The 16,362-nt window shown below is 36.4% G+C and overlaps 1 pseudogene; it reads left to right on the top strand.

The window, feature by feature from the left end:
• Positions 1-8,093: 8,093 nt before the first annotated feature.
• On the top strand, positions 8,094-10,363 carry LOC109374084 (60S acidic ribosomal protein P1 pseudogene; annotated as a pseudogene).
• Positions 10,364-16,362: the final 5,999 nt, after the last annotated feature.

Here is a 16,362-nt window from a genome sequence, read left to right as displayed (position 1 = left end):
GTGTCTTGGTCAGCTAGGACTCCCATAAAAAAATACCACAGACTTGGTGGCTTAAACAACAGGCCTTAATTTTCTTATAGTTATGAAGGCTAGAAGTCCAAAATCAAGGTTTCAGCAGGTTTACTTTCTTCTGAGGCCTCTCTCCTTGGCTTACAGATGATCACTTTCTCTCTTAGTCCTCACATGGTCTTTCCTCTGTGTGTGAAAATCCCTGGTGTCTCTATGTGTGTCCAAATTTCCTTTTTCTATTAAGGACACTAGTCAAATTGGGTTAGGACCACCTAATGGCCTCATTTTAACTTAATCATCTCTTCAAAGGCCCTATGTCTAAATATAGTTACATTCTGCTTTACTGGGGGTTAGTGCTTCAATAGTAAGACAGTCTACTAGTCTAGAGTCTCAAACACAAGAAAACATGCTAGAACAGAAGTCTGTGAACTGAACTATAAAAAAGAACGTGGGTCTTCAAAAGAAAAAGGAATATGAAATTTGGAGACTGAAGATCTGAGTGCAAGTCATGATTAGCTTACAAACTGAACAAATCCCTTGGATAAATCACTTACTCCTTCTGGATATTGATTTTCTGAACTCTAAAAGGGGGTTGCTAATGCTTCTTGCTTTATTTCACAAGGTTGTAATGAAGACAAAATAAAATGTGTGCAATTCTTTGTAGAGTGCACTACAAACACTAGTTTTTGTTTGTTTGTCTTTGATTTTTTTAATCACTGACAGATAGGAAGCACTAGATAAGGGGATACCTGGCTGAAAACTGGTGCTGAATGTGGAAGCTCCGGGCCCCTTTGTCATACGCTGTCCTGTGCATCTCTTCCTCCTGGTTGTTCCTGAATTATATCCTTTTATAATAAACCAGTAATTTAATATGTTAAAAAAAAGTGCTGAAGACAGAAATAGCAACAAGCCTAAAAATGAAGGGTGAAGGGTTTATCTGAGAGTGAATTTTTTTGGTCAAAAGTTGGAAAAGAAAAATAATCCAACAGCTCCTGGGCCAGGATTCTTTTATCTTTTGGATCAATCAGCACCAGTGGAATATATTCTTTTTTTAAATTGGCATTGATAAAATATGAATTCATTAAGCAAAACTGATCAAAAGCGTTAACCTGACCTATCACATTATAAGCTTTCCAGGGTGTCAATTCCCCCTTGTGCTTAACATCACTGCAAAAGAAAAACTCCAGGAATAGTCATTTCAATCACACTTTTGTTTTTGCTGTCTTGTTATTTGCTTATTATGGAGATGAAAGAGTATAAGTGGTTTCATCCCCTTTTATCTGAAAGCATTAAAATCTGACAGATACTGACAAGTATTATTAGAAAGACAGGAAAAGAGGCACTATTAAAATCACGGGGGCTTCCACCTTCATTTTACTAAGGGAAAAGCTGGGAGTAGGAGATTGGACGAGGTCCCTAGCCACTGAGTGACAGAGCCAGAATGGTGGTACCTAGCTCTCCTTTCCTGAGTCCTCGAGCTTGCCACGTCCATTTTCCTGAGTTGAGTCTATACCATCATACTCTGGGCCTTGGGAAAGCATCCATCCCATAACTGTCTCAAATTGGTAAAGCATTTTTAACCTCTCCCAAAATACACATCCAGCTATTTTGAACATAACTACTATTTAGTTATCTCTGAATAATATATCTAGAAAAATCATTGGCTCTGTGAAATCAAGGATGGTATTTTCGTTTTAAGGAGTCTTTGTCTAAATTTAGACTTTTCCTGCAGCAATATTTCTTTAAACCAAAAACCTCGCACTACTTACTACAAGTTATCCAGTTACACACCTCACCTTTAAGCAACTATTTTTTTTCAAATTATAGACAAATAGTGACCCCCAGTGGCAAACCTTGTTACTATCTGCAAACTGAAGAATTGAAATAAAATGAGAGGCTGGTCAGGACAATGTTTGAACTAATAACAGAACATTTGTGTCCAGTAGACACATCTTTACTAATATAAAAGAGAGAGAGACTGGATGATTCTGTCCTGTATTTCCATGAACTATCCCTAATGAGAAGTGGAAAGTTACTGTCTAATGCTGTGCTATTATATACTGTTGTTTAATTCTAATTGTTGGGACATGTTTTTTCCTTCACTATACTCTAAAAACTAATTAATTTCAACATTGATTTAAAAGCTGTAACTATGAACATAAAATAGTTTTTTTTAACAAAAGTAGCTGACCTTAAACTACATTTTAATGTTAGTGCTATTTCAGCAAAATCCAGACAGAACACAATCTATACATCTAGGCTTGCATATTGAGCTTATGTATGTTTAGTGAGTGAGAGACAACTAGTGAGTGAAACGATTATTTCTTTACTAAAGATATATTGCCATTTCAGAGAATATAGACTGAGGCTATGAAGACTCCCCAAATTCTTAAATATTATAAGACATGTAATTTTCTTCATAGTGTATCATAACTAAATGTAGAAAATGTAGTGTCTTTTCACATCCGTATTGATGTTCTAAAACAGCTCTAAATTTTTCCACTTATAAAGCTATAAAAATTAATTCCTCCTAGAGCACTCTCTAAAATAATCTCATGATTCATATTTTCACATTTCTGTACAAAACATATGGTGGACTTGTTCATGATATACAGCTAAGCCACTACTAACTTTGACTGCCTGGTCTTAATTTAGCCCAAACTTCTATTTTCTAAGAAGTCATTTTGTAAGAGTTCTTTACTTCCTCATTATTTCCATCTCAGCAATACCACTTCATTTCTTTTTCAGGTCCATTTTTAACACTTTTAACACACACCATTTAAATCGTGTGTGTGCGAGTGCTCAAGTGTATGCTTTACAAATGTCATGGCTCTTCTGTAGTCTATGAAAATTTCTTTGAATCATTGCTAGGATTTAAAATATACATTTAAAAATATACCTTTACATATAGTCTATCTGAAAATCACATTATACATATACATACACATAACATATACATTATATATATATATATATATATGGTTGTCAGAAAAGTCATGACGCATTTTTCCAATGAAAAACAGAAAAAATATGTCATGACTTTTCTGACAAATGTGTGTGTGTGTGTGTGTATTTCAACAACAAGTATAAACTCTCACTTAGGTTAACTGAAGTACCAAACACTTTGAAATATATCTCTTGGTAATATAAATATAAACTGATTTAGAGAAAAGCAAGCTATGGAATCAATTGAAGCTGCATGTTTAAAATTCTTTCTGTGATGTCTGTGAGACACAGGAAAACTACTTTTGACTTTGACAGTAATTTGTTTACTCTGGTTCATAGGATTCATCAACTGTCCAAGTTATTTTGCTGCATATGGGAAAAGACAGACACATTAGGACTTATTTATAACTTAGTAAAATTCCACTTTGAAAAATCTGGCAATCTGCTACCTGGGGTTTTTAGTTTCTGGACTCCTGTTTCCAATTAAATGATTTATTCATTGAGGTAATAATCATAAGGCCACTTACTTTCCCTGGGATGTTAGCATAACAAAAGGATGGATAAAATGCATTAACAATCGATTTAACTCTAACAATATATTCAGAATAAATTATCTCACTTTTGGTCCTCTAATTTCCCCTATGAGACCAATACCCAATAAACAAGTCATTGAATTTTACAACTGGCAAATGGAACCAGAATTACAAATGTATTACTCTTTAATTTAATCTGAAATTATATACTATTGTACTATACTACTATATACGAGTATATATGTATGTGTATGTATATATGAAGTATACCACTACATACTATTGAAGTATATGTATTAAATGCTTGTTAAGGTGACATTATATTGACTATAACTTTTCTTCAGGAGCATTTTTATGCTTAGCAATAACTAGAACCCATATTAGTAACCTGGAGGCCATAAAACATTTCTCCACATGATAAACAAAAGAATAATTACCATATTTATATAGTTTCTGCTAAGTAGGTAACAAAAAGTAGGAGTAACAAGAGTAGCAATGATAGCAATAGGAACAACAGAAGCTTACATTTATTGAGCACTAAGTGCTAGCCATAGTTCTAATGCCTTTATATCAATTATTTTGGCTAATAGAATCCTATGAGGTAGATATGAGAAAAATATGCATATGTTTAGCAAGGTTATGTGACCAAGGTCACACAGGTACTTAGTGGTAGAGATTACGAGTCGGCGGTCACAAAGATGTAATGTGATAGTGGTCATGAGTCCAAGTCACACAGATGGTAAGTGGTAGAGATTATGTGTCCAAAGTCACATAGATAATAAATGATAAAGGTTCATTATTCAAGGTCAGGTGAGTGGTAAGTAGTAATTATATGTTCAAGGTTACATCAATGGTCAGTGGTAGAGGTCAGGTATTCAAGGTCAGATGGATAATTAGTGGTAAAGGCTATATGACCAAGATCACAAAGGTGATAAGTGATAGTGTCTCTGTACCCTCCATCCTCTCATTAGTAAACTGAGTGCTTTGGTCTAGGTGATTGTGGAGACACTGCTAGTTACCCAAAATTGATTTATCCTTTGATGCACACTAAGAGAGTTACAACTGACATGAATACCTAACAAGGATTTTATCTCCCAATGCCCTTTATAGACAGGTGTGGCCTAGTGACTGACTTCTCACCAATGGAATGTCATCAGAAGTGACACTTACGACTTCCAGGCCTGGCCTCTAAAACCTTACAATGAGCTTCTGTATTTAAGCTCTTGTGTCACAAACTGAGATAAAGAAGTACCTGAACCTAGCTTGAATCAAGCTGGTAAAGACAACACTCTAGAGAATCATCCAGAATCAAAGTAGAAGGAAACTGGATCTTTGAAGGATTATCAGCAGCAGAGATGTATGTCAACCCAGAAAGCTCACATCAGGCTGTAACATCAGAAAAAAATAATAAACTTTATTTTCTTTAAGCCATTAAGCTACTGTTAGTTCTCTTTGTTACAGCAGTCAAGCCCTACCTTAACTAATACAGAGAATTTTCAGATGTCTTAAATTCTGAAATTTTAAAGCTTTAATTAGAAAAATAAAAAGACGATAATTTTATGCCCATGAATTTAAAAGCAAACAGAGAAATTATGGTTTAATAAAACTGAAATCCCTAGGACTAGGCTTCTTTCACTAAGATGATTTATAATGTACATCACTTCTGATATTTACTTTCCCAGATTCTAATCGCTTTGTCTTTCTGTATATCATGGCATTACTAAATATAACCTTAATATCCCCTATAATATTTCCTTGGACTTTTAATCCATACCATAATGCTAAGTAAAAATGGTAATAAAGAGATCATTCTACTTTTTTTATGGATAAGAAATTGTGCCAGATCAATTTTCCAGCATTTGAAAAAGTTTATGCTCAGAATCCATGACTAAACTGAAAGAGATTTTCCTTCTGTAACACCAATCACCTGAATTTTAATGAATATAAAAGAGGTCAAAACATTGTGAGAATAAATCAATTCATTCTTCCCAGAATAGCAAGCAGTACATAAAATAAATTACATTATAAAAAATGTGTTTGATGTTTTCTTGTTGAAATAGTTCTGTGGAAATTATTTAGTTTTGGCAAGATGGGAGCAAATCTCCCAACATGTTCCACATTACATAATAGTATTAGTTCCATCATTAAATCCACAAGTGTTTTTGAAGTATCCATTAACTGTTCCCATAGATCAGGGTGTCACAAAATATGTAAAACATAGAACAAAGCTGGAACACTCACACTCCCTGATTTCAAAGCTTATTATAAAGCTGCCATAACAAAAACAGTGTGGTACTGGCATAGAAACAGACATGGTGATTGATGGAAAAGATAAAGAGCCCAGAAATAAACTCTTTCATATATAGTCAAATGATTTTCAACAAGGGCATCAAGACCATTCAATGGGAAAAGCGCAGTCTTTTCAACAAATCTTTCTGGGGAAACTGGGTATCCACATGCTAAACAATGAAATTGGATTCTTACCCAACACCACATACAAAAATTAACTCAAAATGGGCCTAAACATAAGACTTCAAAATAGAAAACTCATAGAATAAAACTTAGGGCAAAGGCACATGGCATTGATTTGGCAATGATGTCTTGGATACAATGCTAAAGGCACACGCAACAAAAGAAAAAACAGACATGCTTATCTTCATGAAAAATGTTACATTTTGTACACATCAAAAGACACTATCAGCAGAGCAAAAATTCAACCCACAGAATGGGAGAAAATGTTTGTAAATTATATATCTGATAAGGGATTAATATCCAGAATAGATAAAGAACTACTAAAATTCAATAATAAAAAACAACCTGATTCAAAAATGGGCAGCGAACTTCAATAAATATTTCTCCAAAGATATACAAAGGGCCAATAAGCACATGAAAATATGCTCACAATCACTAAACATGAGGTAAATGCAAATCGCTATTACAATGAAATTCTACCTCATACACACCACAATGAGATATCACTTCATAACTGTTAGGATGGCTACTATAAAAAAGAAGAAGACGAAGAGGAGGAGGAGGAGAAGGAGAAGAAGAAAGCCAGAAAATAACAAGTGTTGGTGAAGATGTGGAGAAATTGGAACCCTTGTGCACTGTTGGCAGGGATGCAAAATGATACAGGCATTGTGGAAAACAATATGACAGTTTCCAAAAAAGTTAAAAATAGAATTACTATGTGATCCAGCAATTCTACTTTTGGGTGTCTACCCAAAAGAACTGAAAACAGAGTCTCAAAGAGATATTTGTGTAAGCGTGTCTACAGCAGAATTATTCACAATAGCTAAAACGTGAATGCAACCTGAGTGTCCACCGATGGATGAATGGATAAACAAAATGTGTTATATACATACGTAGGAATATGATTCAACCTTTAAAGGGAACTAAATTCTTACATGTGCTACAACATGGATGAACCATGAAGACATTAAGCTAAGTCAAATAAGTCAATCACAAAAAGACAAATGTGGTATGATTCCACTTTCATGAGGTGCTTATAATAGTGAAAATCATAGTCAGAAAGTAGAATGATGGTTTCCAGTTTCTGGCAGAGGAGTTATGGCAGTTATTATATAACTGATATAGAGTTCCACCTTTCTCCATTGAGGTGTCATATGATGTTTGGTTTGCAAACAATGATTCTACTGGAATGCTTTTTTTTAATCATTGGATATCACAACCTGGGTCAACACATGTATAAAGAATCAACCCTCACATATTATTTCCCATCTCAACATCTCTGAGACTATGTCTTAAGTATATATGATCATATGCACTTATCCTTCCTTCAAGCATTAAGAACATTCAGTTTATAAGAGAAATATTAACAAAAATATATAACAAGTATGAAGTCAGAACACAGAATATATAACTTGAAAATTATCTTACCGTCAAAGACCCCAACTTTTAAATTGTCTTTGTGTTCATTCATAGTGGCTAAAGTGGTAGGAATCCTTCTATTCTGACCAAACTAGGCATTTCTAAATACCTTTAGTGATGCCATGCTCCTGGACTTCAACTTCTTACTAGGGTTTTAGCTGTAGTATCGCCTTCCAAGTTTTTCAAGATCCACATGGATCTACAGTGTTCTCCACTTGCGCCCTACCCCACCTTCTTGCCTACATTCAGCCCCACGCCAATGGCCTCCTTGCCTACAGTTATGTATAATCATTCCAAGAGCACCACGTCTTTAGCATTTGGGAAACAGAAAATTAGAGCCTGATACCTTTCTTCTCAATTCCTCTGCCTCATTTTAATGTCCTAAATTCAAAATCAACATTTATGAAGTTTAGACTACATGTCAGGCATTATGATCAAGAAACAAGAACAAACAGGACACAGTTTCTTCCCAAAAGGAACCAATAGTCTGGGTTGCATAAGCCAATACCTGCCACGCAAGAAGTAGGAGCATGATACTCTGGGGGCATAAAGCAGGGCATGAATGGTTACCCTAGTGGAGCCTAGGAAAGGCTTTCTTAAGATGGCACTGCTTGCGAAGAGTATTGAGAAACAGGTGGTCATATGGGCAGAGAGGGTGACTAGAGGTTGGAGAAAAGAGAGGCAGGGACCAGGCATTGGAAACACTGAAGCAACATGAATAAAACTATGGAAGCTTTAAACAACAGGGTACATACTGGAGGACCCAAGGGTTTTGGCTGGGGCTGTGAAAAAGTCATAGTGAAATATGACTTTAGAGAGAGAGTAAAAGAGTCAGTTCATGGAAGGCCATATATTTCATACAAAGAGTACACATTTTAGTCCATACATTTCAGTAATTATGATATGCTAGGTTCTAGTATAGGATCTACTTGCACAACCTCATTTGATTCCCACAAAAACCCTATCAATTTGGTAGTACTTTTATTTCATTTTTAGCATGAGGAAAGTGAAACACAGAGTAGTTTAGTAGCTTACCCAAGATCACACAGCTAGAAAGTGGAGGTGCCAGGAAGTCTGACACAACGAATGAGGCTCTTAGCCATCAGGCTGACTTCCTTCAGCAGGGAGTGCTTCATTACATTAAAAATGATGAGCCATTAAAGGGTTTTTCATACAAGAAAATATGACTTCTAGTAGTAGAGATGATGCAGGCTTAAAATTGAGATAGAAGGCAGTAAAAAAGCAGAAAATAAAAAGCAGAGAAATTATATTAAGGAAGGAGAAGCTATAATACTTGGAGAATGACTAAGTGAAGGAGGGCACATCAGTTACCTTTTGTTACATAATTAACCACTCCAAAATGTAGTGGTTTAAAATTGCAAGCATTTATTTAAATCATAAATGTGTGTATAAGCTAGAATCAGGAAGGTTTAAAGGGTCTTGCACATGTGTCTAAGTCAACTGGTGGATCAGTCGTAAGGTAGCTCCGATGATCTTGCTTGGGCTCTCTCACATACCGGGAGCCTCAGCTAGGATGCATCAGTTGATTTCACTCTGCTCCATGTGGCTACTTGTCACCCAGGTGGCAAGCATAGGCCTATTCTCATGGCAGCAGGACAGAGGTCTAGGTCAAAACAGCAGAAGTGTGCAAAGTTGCTTGACACCTAGGCTTGGAAATAGCACTATCATCTATTAATCAAATGAAAATGACAAGGCATTTCCCCAAAGAAGATACACAACTGGCCAATAAGAAAAGGAAAAGGTGCCAATTAATTAACCACAAGGGAAATGCAAATATAAACCATAATGACATACGACTTTATACCCACTAGGATTGACAGATAATAACATGTTGGCAAGGACACAGAAAAAGTGAAACCCTCACACTATTGGTGGGAATGTAATATGGTTCAGCCACTTAAGAAAACAGTTTGACATGGAACCTTTCCATTGTGATCAAAATACAATGGTGAATGCTGCTGCCGAGTGCCATCCAACGGAAAGGCAGGGATCTTCAATATGAGAAGTGGCGCACCATACCTTAGTAACAGTGTGTGACAAGTTTCAACTTGTTTGGTGCAGTCAGTCAGGTGTGAGCTATGTTTGAGAGAAGGTGTGTTTTAAAGTGTGCCATAAACCATGCTCCATCGTGACAACACTCCGTATCACACATCGCTTCTGGTATGGCAATTTCTGTTAAATAAAAACATTACGGTGTGTCCTCATCTGCCTTATTCACCGGATCTGGCACTGTGAGACTTCTTGCTCTTCCCCAAAGTCAAAATGACAATGAAAGGTAAACGTTTTCAATCCATTCAGGACATCGAGGCAGCCATGACAGCACAGCTAACAACTCACAAAAGAGGACTTCCAGAACTATTTCAGAAAGTGGCAAGAATGATGGGATAAGTGTGCTCGAAGCGAGGGGGAGTATTTTGAGGGGAATTAATGGCACTGTGTCTTTTATTATAATACTTTTTTAAATTTAAACATTCACCATATTGTTTGATCACACCTCACGTATAGGGAAAACACCCACTCAAAATTCAAGGAAAGGAAAAGCAGGCCCATTTCTTGACCAGCAGAGCTATAAAGCCACATAGTAAAGAGTCGGGAGACAGNTCCGATTTCGCTCACATCTACTGGGCCCTCATTCTGCACAACAAAGAGGTGACAGTTAAGGAGGGTAAGATCAGTGCGCTCATTAAAGCAGTTGGTATAAATGTTGAGCCTTTCTGGCCAGGCTTGTTTGCAAAGGCTCTGGCCAATGTCAACTTCAGGAGCCTTATGTGCAATGTAGGGGTTGGTGGAGCTGCCCCAGCAGCTGGAGCTGCACCAGCAGGAGGTCCTGCCCCCTCCACCACTGCTGTCCAGCTGAGGAGAAGAAAGTGGAAGCAAAGAAAGAAGAATCTGAGGAGTCTGATGACGACATGGGCTTTGGTTTTTTGGGTTTGTTTGTTTTTTTGCCTAAACCTATTTCATGAACACATTAAATAAAAAGCTGATCTCTGAAAAAAACAAAGATGAAGTATTTCATTATATGATACTAATAGTTTTGTCAGTTAAAAAGAAATATTGTCAATAACTTCTTTAGTCTACAATTTTAAATTATTGAGTCAGTTTGCCCCTAAACTTTTCTAGTGGTAAAAATTTTAGAATACACTGATTTATTTTATAACTATTATTTTCAAAGGTACATTCTTCAATACAATACATTGTGATGTTTAATTCTAAGCTCTTATTGAATCTTAGTGTTAGTTGTCATTGAAAAGCCTCAAGGCTATAATTTCATAGTTTATGATCCCAGGAAAACATTATTAAATTATACACGAGAGACAGTGCTCTAGTCTGTTATTAAAATTGAAATTTCCTAAATCTTATTATATATTCTTACTATCTGCATTTTTATGATTCATACCTAAAAAAGTTTTCTGAAAATCTCAAATTTTACTGCCTAGCTTTTGTGGCTTTCAAAAACAAAAGTTCATGTTTTATTTTAAAAGAACAGAGACTCAATTATGATAGCTGCATATAGATGACATACTATGTGGCCCAGGGTGAACTTTCCTATAACGAATGCAAATATGATAAGATGTAAACCAAAGTAGGCAGATTTGGGAGAATTTGATTTTAATGAAACATTTACATCCATAATCATCCATTTTAGCCTTTGCTTACACAAAGACTATTATTTCACCTTCAATAGTTAAATAATAATATCTCTGTATCAGGAGGTTGTCCTCTCATTCTTCAGGGTGATGAGCACTGTGCATTTCTCATTTAATTGATTGCCTAATCCCACTTACTCTGTAAGAATATTCTCTTATTCTACTTCAGTTTTGGAGGGTAGAGTGGATATCTAGTTAAGATTAGCCCTATGAGTGGTGACTTTAACCCCTCCTCCAAGCATATTGCACCCCAAAAGACCCCAAATAAACCTAAAATCTAAGTTAAACAATGAGCCTGTTATGCAACTGTAGCTTCATATCAAGTTTCCTACTCTCTCTTTACAACCAAATAACTGACTCAAAACTCTACTTACATTAAAAATCTAAATGCTCCCCTTTCCCCTTTAAGACTATGTGTTATATTATCTTTAAGAAATGGATGATATGAACACTTTCCACTTTCCCCTAAGAATGCTTTTGTTCCATCTTATTATATATTCAAATATCTGGCTAAAATTATAACTGAAAGCTTATCAACTTTAAGGCATCGACCCTGCATCAACTGCCCTGCTTAGGAAGGCCAAAGTCATGAGCCAAAGAAGCTGATCAGACAAACATTTACTCCTGCATGATGCAAAAGGTGAGATAACACTTTAGTTTGGGAGTCATGAAACCCACTTCAGCAGATATATCCAACACCTCTGAACTCTTGTTCATCATGTTTGAGGGTGGAAGGATCAACACAAGGTCACATTCTTTCTCCAATACACTACAATAGATGGGTATCAGTTAGCAATTGCTACAATGATGTGAAATAAGTCATCGTCAAGCCCAGTCACATGAGAAAGGATGTGAATATAAGGAGAGATAGGGAAAAGAAGCCATTTTCTAATCACTATGCCACAAGATGTGATGGCTATAAAATTATCTCCTTTATAAGTGAAATCTGACCTTATTCTTACTTTTATTATACACTCCAAACAAGGAAAATTAAAACACACATATACACACACGCGAACTTTCTGTGTACCCCCTACCAACATTTATGAGCTCACTCATGCCAATTCCCACCTCTACAATTGCTACTGATAGCTAAGTCTTTTAAGATTTAGACTCATTTTTCACAAGAGGGCTTACAAATATTTTCATGTAATGGGACACACAGAAAAACATCATATATGTAAAGCACACTGAAGTAAACTACAGGAGATTCGAGGACATCTGTGTCAGGCTGGTGTAAATTTTCATTAATTTCTTCATGTTACATAATTCAGATNAAAAATGTGTTTAAATGCCTACAAAGTTCAAACACAATTGGGAATTGGAGAACTCAAATTAATGTTCATGTATAGATGTTTCTGTTTCAAAATGCTTTCATTTTAGTACCTTGTAGAAAATGAGAGACCCTTTTTATCTAAACAACAACAACAAAAATCATCACCAGATGAGATTTGGAAAAGTACTGTGAATCCCTTTAAACCTTAGTTTTTTCATAGGATTTTACTAGCCTACTCCCCACATAGGTTAGTCCTGAAGATCAAATGAGATAAGGCATTCAAAGCACCTTTGAACCAGTCAAATCACTGTTTTTTCCCTCATGTCTTACTACAGGCCAAACACCAAGCTTGGCACACAAACAAGAATTGGACAATAACTCACCATTAGTGTACAATATAAGACACAGAATGCCATGAGGATCCATGTGTAATACCAACTGGAAGGAGATGGAGAGGTATCGCTGTCCCTAGGAAATCAAAGTGCCTACTCTGTGCCATGTACTATGCATACTAAGCGTTTTACACATTTTATGTGATTTAACCCTCAATACTATGATGAGGTAAAGCTATTGTTTTCCTCTTTTTACCAATGAGAAAGACAAGGCTTGGGTTAACTAACTTCTCTAAGGCTTGAGAAAAATAAGGGATAAAGCCAAAATTTTTTCATTTTTTAAATTCATTTAACAAATAATTATTGAGCACCAACTGTGTGTGAGGCATTGTTCCAGATGCTGGAGTTATAGTAGCAAAGACAACAGATAAAAATACCTAACTTCAGGGAACTTATTTTTGAAAGAGGAAAAAGAAAATAAGTAAGATTATATATATATATACACACACACACACACACACACACACACACACACACACACACACACCGTGGTGTCAATCAAAAATATATTCACATGACTGTATTCATCTTTTGTTATCTGTATATGTTGAGTATTACAATTTAATACAGTTTTTTTTCTTTCTTAAAAATGTGTATACATGTTTTTGGCACCCTCTGTATATTATGATAGATAGTGGTGATAACTACCCACAAAAATAAATGAAACATGGAAGGGATGTAGAAAGATGTGGAGACTGGAATTTTAAATACAATGGTCAGGGAAGTTCTCATGCAGAACATGTTAAATTTACATGCTTGTTAGACATCCACGTGTATTTGTCAAGAAGGCAGTGAATACGGCAGAAGGGTACATGAGTAATTGCTTAAAGGTAGTGAGGGAGTTGGTCATTTAGACATGAAGGGGAAAATGTTTAAGGGAGAATAAATAGCAAGTAGGGAGGTCCTGAGATGGGATGTTGGTGTGACTGAAGCTGTGAGAGAAAGGCAGAGCAGCTGCAGATAAAATCTGGTAATGGTGAATGGGGGAGTTCTTACAGGGCCTTGTAGATCACAGTCGGGTCTTTGGCTTTGCTTCTAAAAAGAAAATGGGGTTTTGATCCTAAGAGAACATGTTTAAACAGAATCACTTTGGTGCTACGCTGAGAGAAATCAGAGAGGAAGCGGGGAGAATGGTTAGAACACGTCTTCAGTAATCCAGACAACAGAAGACAGCACCTGGTACAAATGTAATACCAGCAGAGGAGAGGCAAGTTGTCAGATTCTCAATATAGGTATTTGAATTCAGAGTCAATAGGATTTGTAGATGCACTGAATGTGTAGTATAAGAGAAAGAGTCAAAAATGACAAGTTTTGAAGCCTGAGCAACCAGAAAGGTAAATTACCATTAATCTTTGAAAAGAAAAGATTTGGCCATGATAGCTTTGATATTCTCATTAGACATTCAAGTGTACTTGTCACATAGAAAGTTTGACATATCAGACTGGAGTTTAGGAGAAAGAGTCAGGGTTGGAGACGTGGATTTCGAAGAATTAACATATATACATTTAATCTCAGTTCTGTTTGCTTCCCAAACCCAGTTCCTAACTGCTGGGAACAATTCTCCATTGTATTTCTACATGTCTTGGATTATCTTTTCAGATGTGGAAACATCCTTGGAAACTAGAGTGAGTGTCTTCATCCAGGTTGAAAGGCAGATTTGTTTTTTAATCAAGATAATAAAGGTAATGTCTCCCTTGGCTTGCAGCTTGCAACTCCCTCTTTAAAAGATTGTTTCTTTAGCTTGATATTCCTCCACTGTTACACAAACCCTGTGTGTGCAGTGTTCACCAGGACTCAGTCAGCATCAACTCCACAAGACGAGGGAAGAGCAAGGAGACACCATTGCCATCATGAGCTTATACTGCCTGATGTCCCATGAATAATAAACTATCTACATCCATTTAAGCTCATTGTTCCCCTACCAACCAAATTTATAGAAATGTGGGAAGTATATCAATCTAGCACCTGAAGTTGTAGCTGCTGCTTAGGGGCCGTTTAACCACACAACGATAACTATTTTTTAAGAGGAACCACTGAAAATTTTGTAATGTGGGCAGAGGCATGATCTGACTTAAAGTTTGAAATTAAAATCCCTCTGATACCAGAGGGAAAGTTGGACTGAAGAAGATCAAGCGAGAGTAGAAGCAGATAAACAAGTGAGGCTGTTGTTGAAATAATCCATGCAAGAAATGATAAAGGTCCAAAGAAAGGCATTAACAAAGGGGAATGAAAGAAGGAGGCATTTCAAGAGGCACTTAGCTAAAATCAATTGGCCTTCAAGTTGTATCTTCACCACTTTACATTAGAATAATTTCAACTGTAAGTCAGAGAATACTATGAGGACGTTTTCTTATATAAGAAGAATGGAGATGAGCAGTTGCAACATCCCCGTCTGAACTCTGTGATGATTTCTCCATGGAACTGTTCTCTTTTTTATAGTCTCAAGCAGAAGCCTTGAGCATCATATCCTCAAACAGCAATGTCCAAACAGGGAGGACAGGGAGAAGCCCATTGCACAGGTATCTGTTTGTTTTTCAATCAGAGAGGAAGATGTTTCCCAGAGGACTTTAAGCAGGTTCCCCTCATGTCCCATTTACCAGGATTGGGCCAAATGCCCACACCTGCAAAGAAAGCTAAGAAAATAAAATCTGGCCCTTTCAGCTTCCATAATGGGAGCTAGGTTCTAATAGTAGGGAAGAAAAGGTCGGGATTGGCTGTTGGGGGAGACAACCAAATAGTGCCTCCTAGAGTATATGATTGGATGTGGAGGTTGAGAAAGAAGGAAAAATAAAAGTAACTGCTTAGACACCTGGCTTGGAGCACTGTCCATAGTATGGCCATTCACTGAACTGAGAGGAACAGGTTTAGGGCAGAGAGTGATGAAATATTTTTAAACATATTTGAATTTCTAGTTGGAAAGCCCAGAGCTCAGTTTCATAGGGGACTAGANGGAAAACACCCACTCAAAATTCAAGGAAAGGAAAAGCAGGCCCATTTCTTGACCAGCAGAGCTATAAAGCCACATAGTAAAGAGTCGGGAGACAGAAGTAGATAATTGTCTCTATTTTTTGAAATCTAATTGGTGGGAAAGAGGAAAAGAAAACAATAATGACTCCCTAGTTTCTCTCCTAAGAAAGGGGTTGGGTGAAGGTGCCATTTACAGAGATGGGCCAGTAGTGTCCCTCACTGCTTTTCCCTAGAAAATAAAGAGAAGTTTCCATGTGTTTCCTGTGGTATGAAAGATAAAAATACACAAATAACACAGCCATAACAACTACAAGAACTGCGGTACAATTGTCACTGTAAAACAATTTTTTAAAAACTTGTTATTGAAAGCTATATGCTGTATAATATGTTAGCAGAATCCACTAAACTTCCGTAGCAAACACTGACAGAATGTGTGAAAATAAACCATGATTTCCTTTGAGGTCTGATGGCATATAAAGTTCATGCTTATCTGCCAAATCAACCTTCTTGTGGGAATTCGCCAAAATGCAACTATTGTCAAGGATGTTATATACGTAAATAGACTGTATATTCATTTAGCTCAGTTATGTTATGTTTAAATTGAGCTAAACATGTTATTTCCTTCTAGGAATATGAAAAGAGTGGAGTGAGCTGTGAGAAAGTCTTTGGGGTCAGGAGAT

This window comes from Hipposideros armiger, unplaced genomic scaffold (genome assembly GCF_001890085.2).
Source record: "Hipposideros armiger isolate ML-2016 unplaced genomic scaffold, ASM189008v1 scaffold_785, whole genome shotgun sequence".
NCBI lineage: Eukaryota > Metazoa > Chordata > Mammalia > Chiroptera > Hipposideridae > Hipposideros > Hipposideros armiger.
The sequence above is the reverse complement of the archived record's forward strand: the minus strand, read 5'-3'. Positions and strand labels throughout refer to the sequence as shown.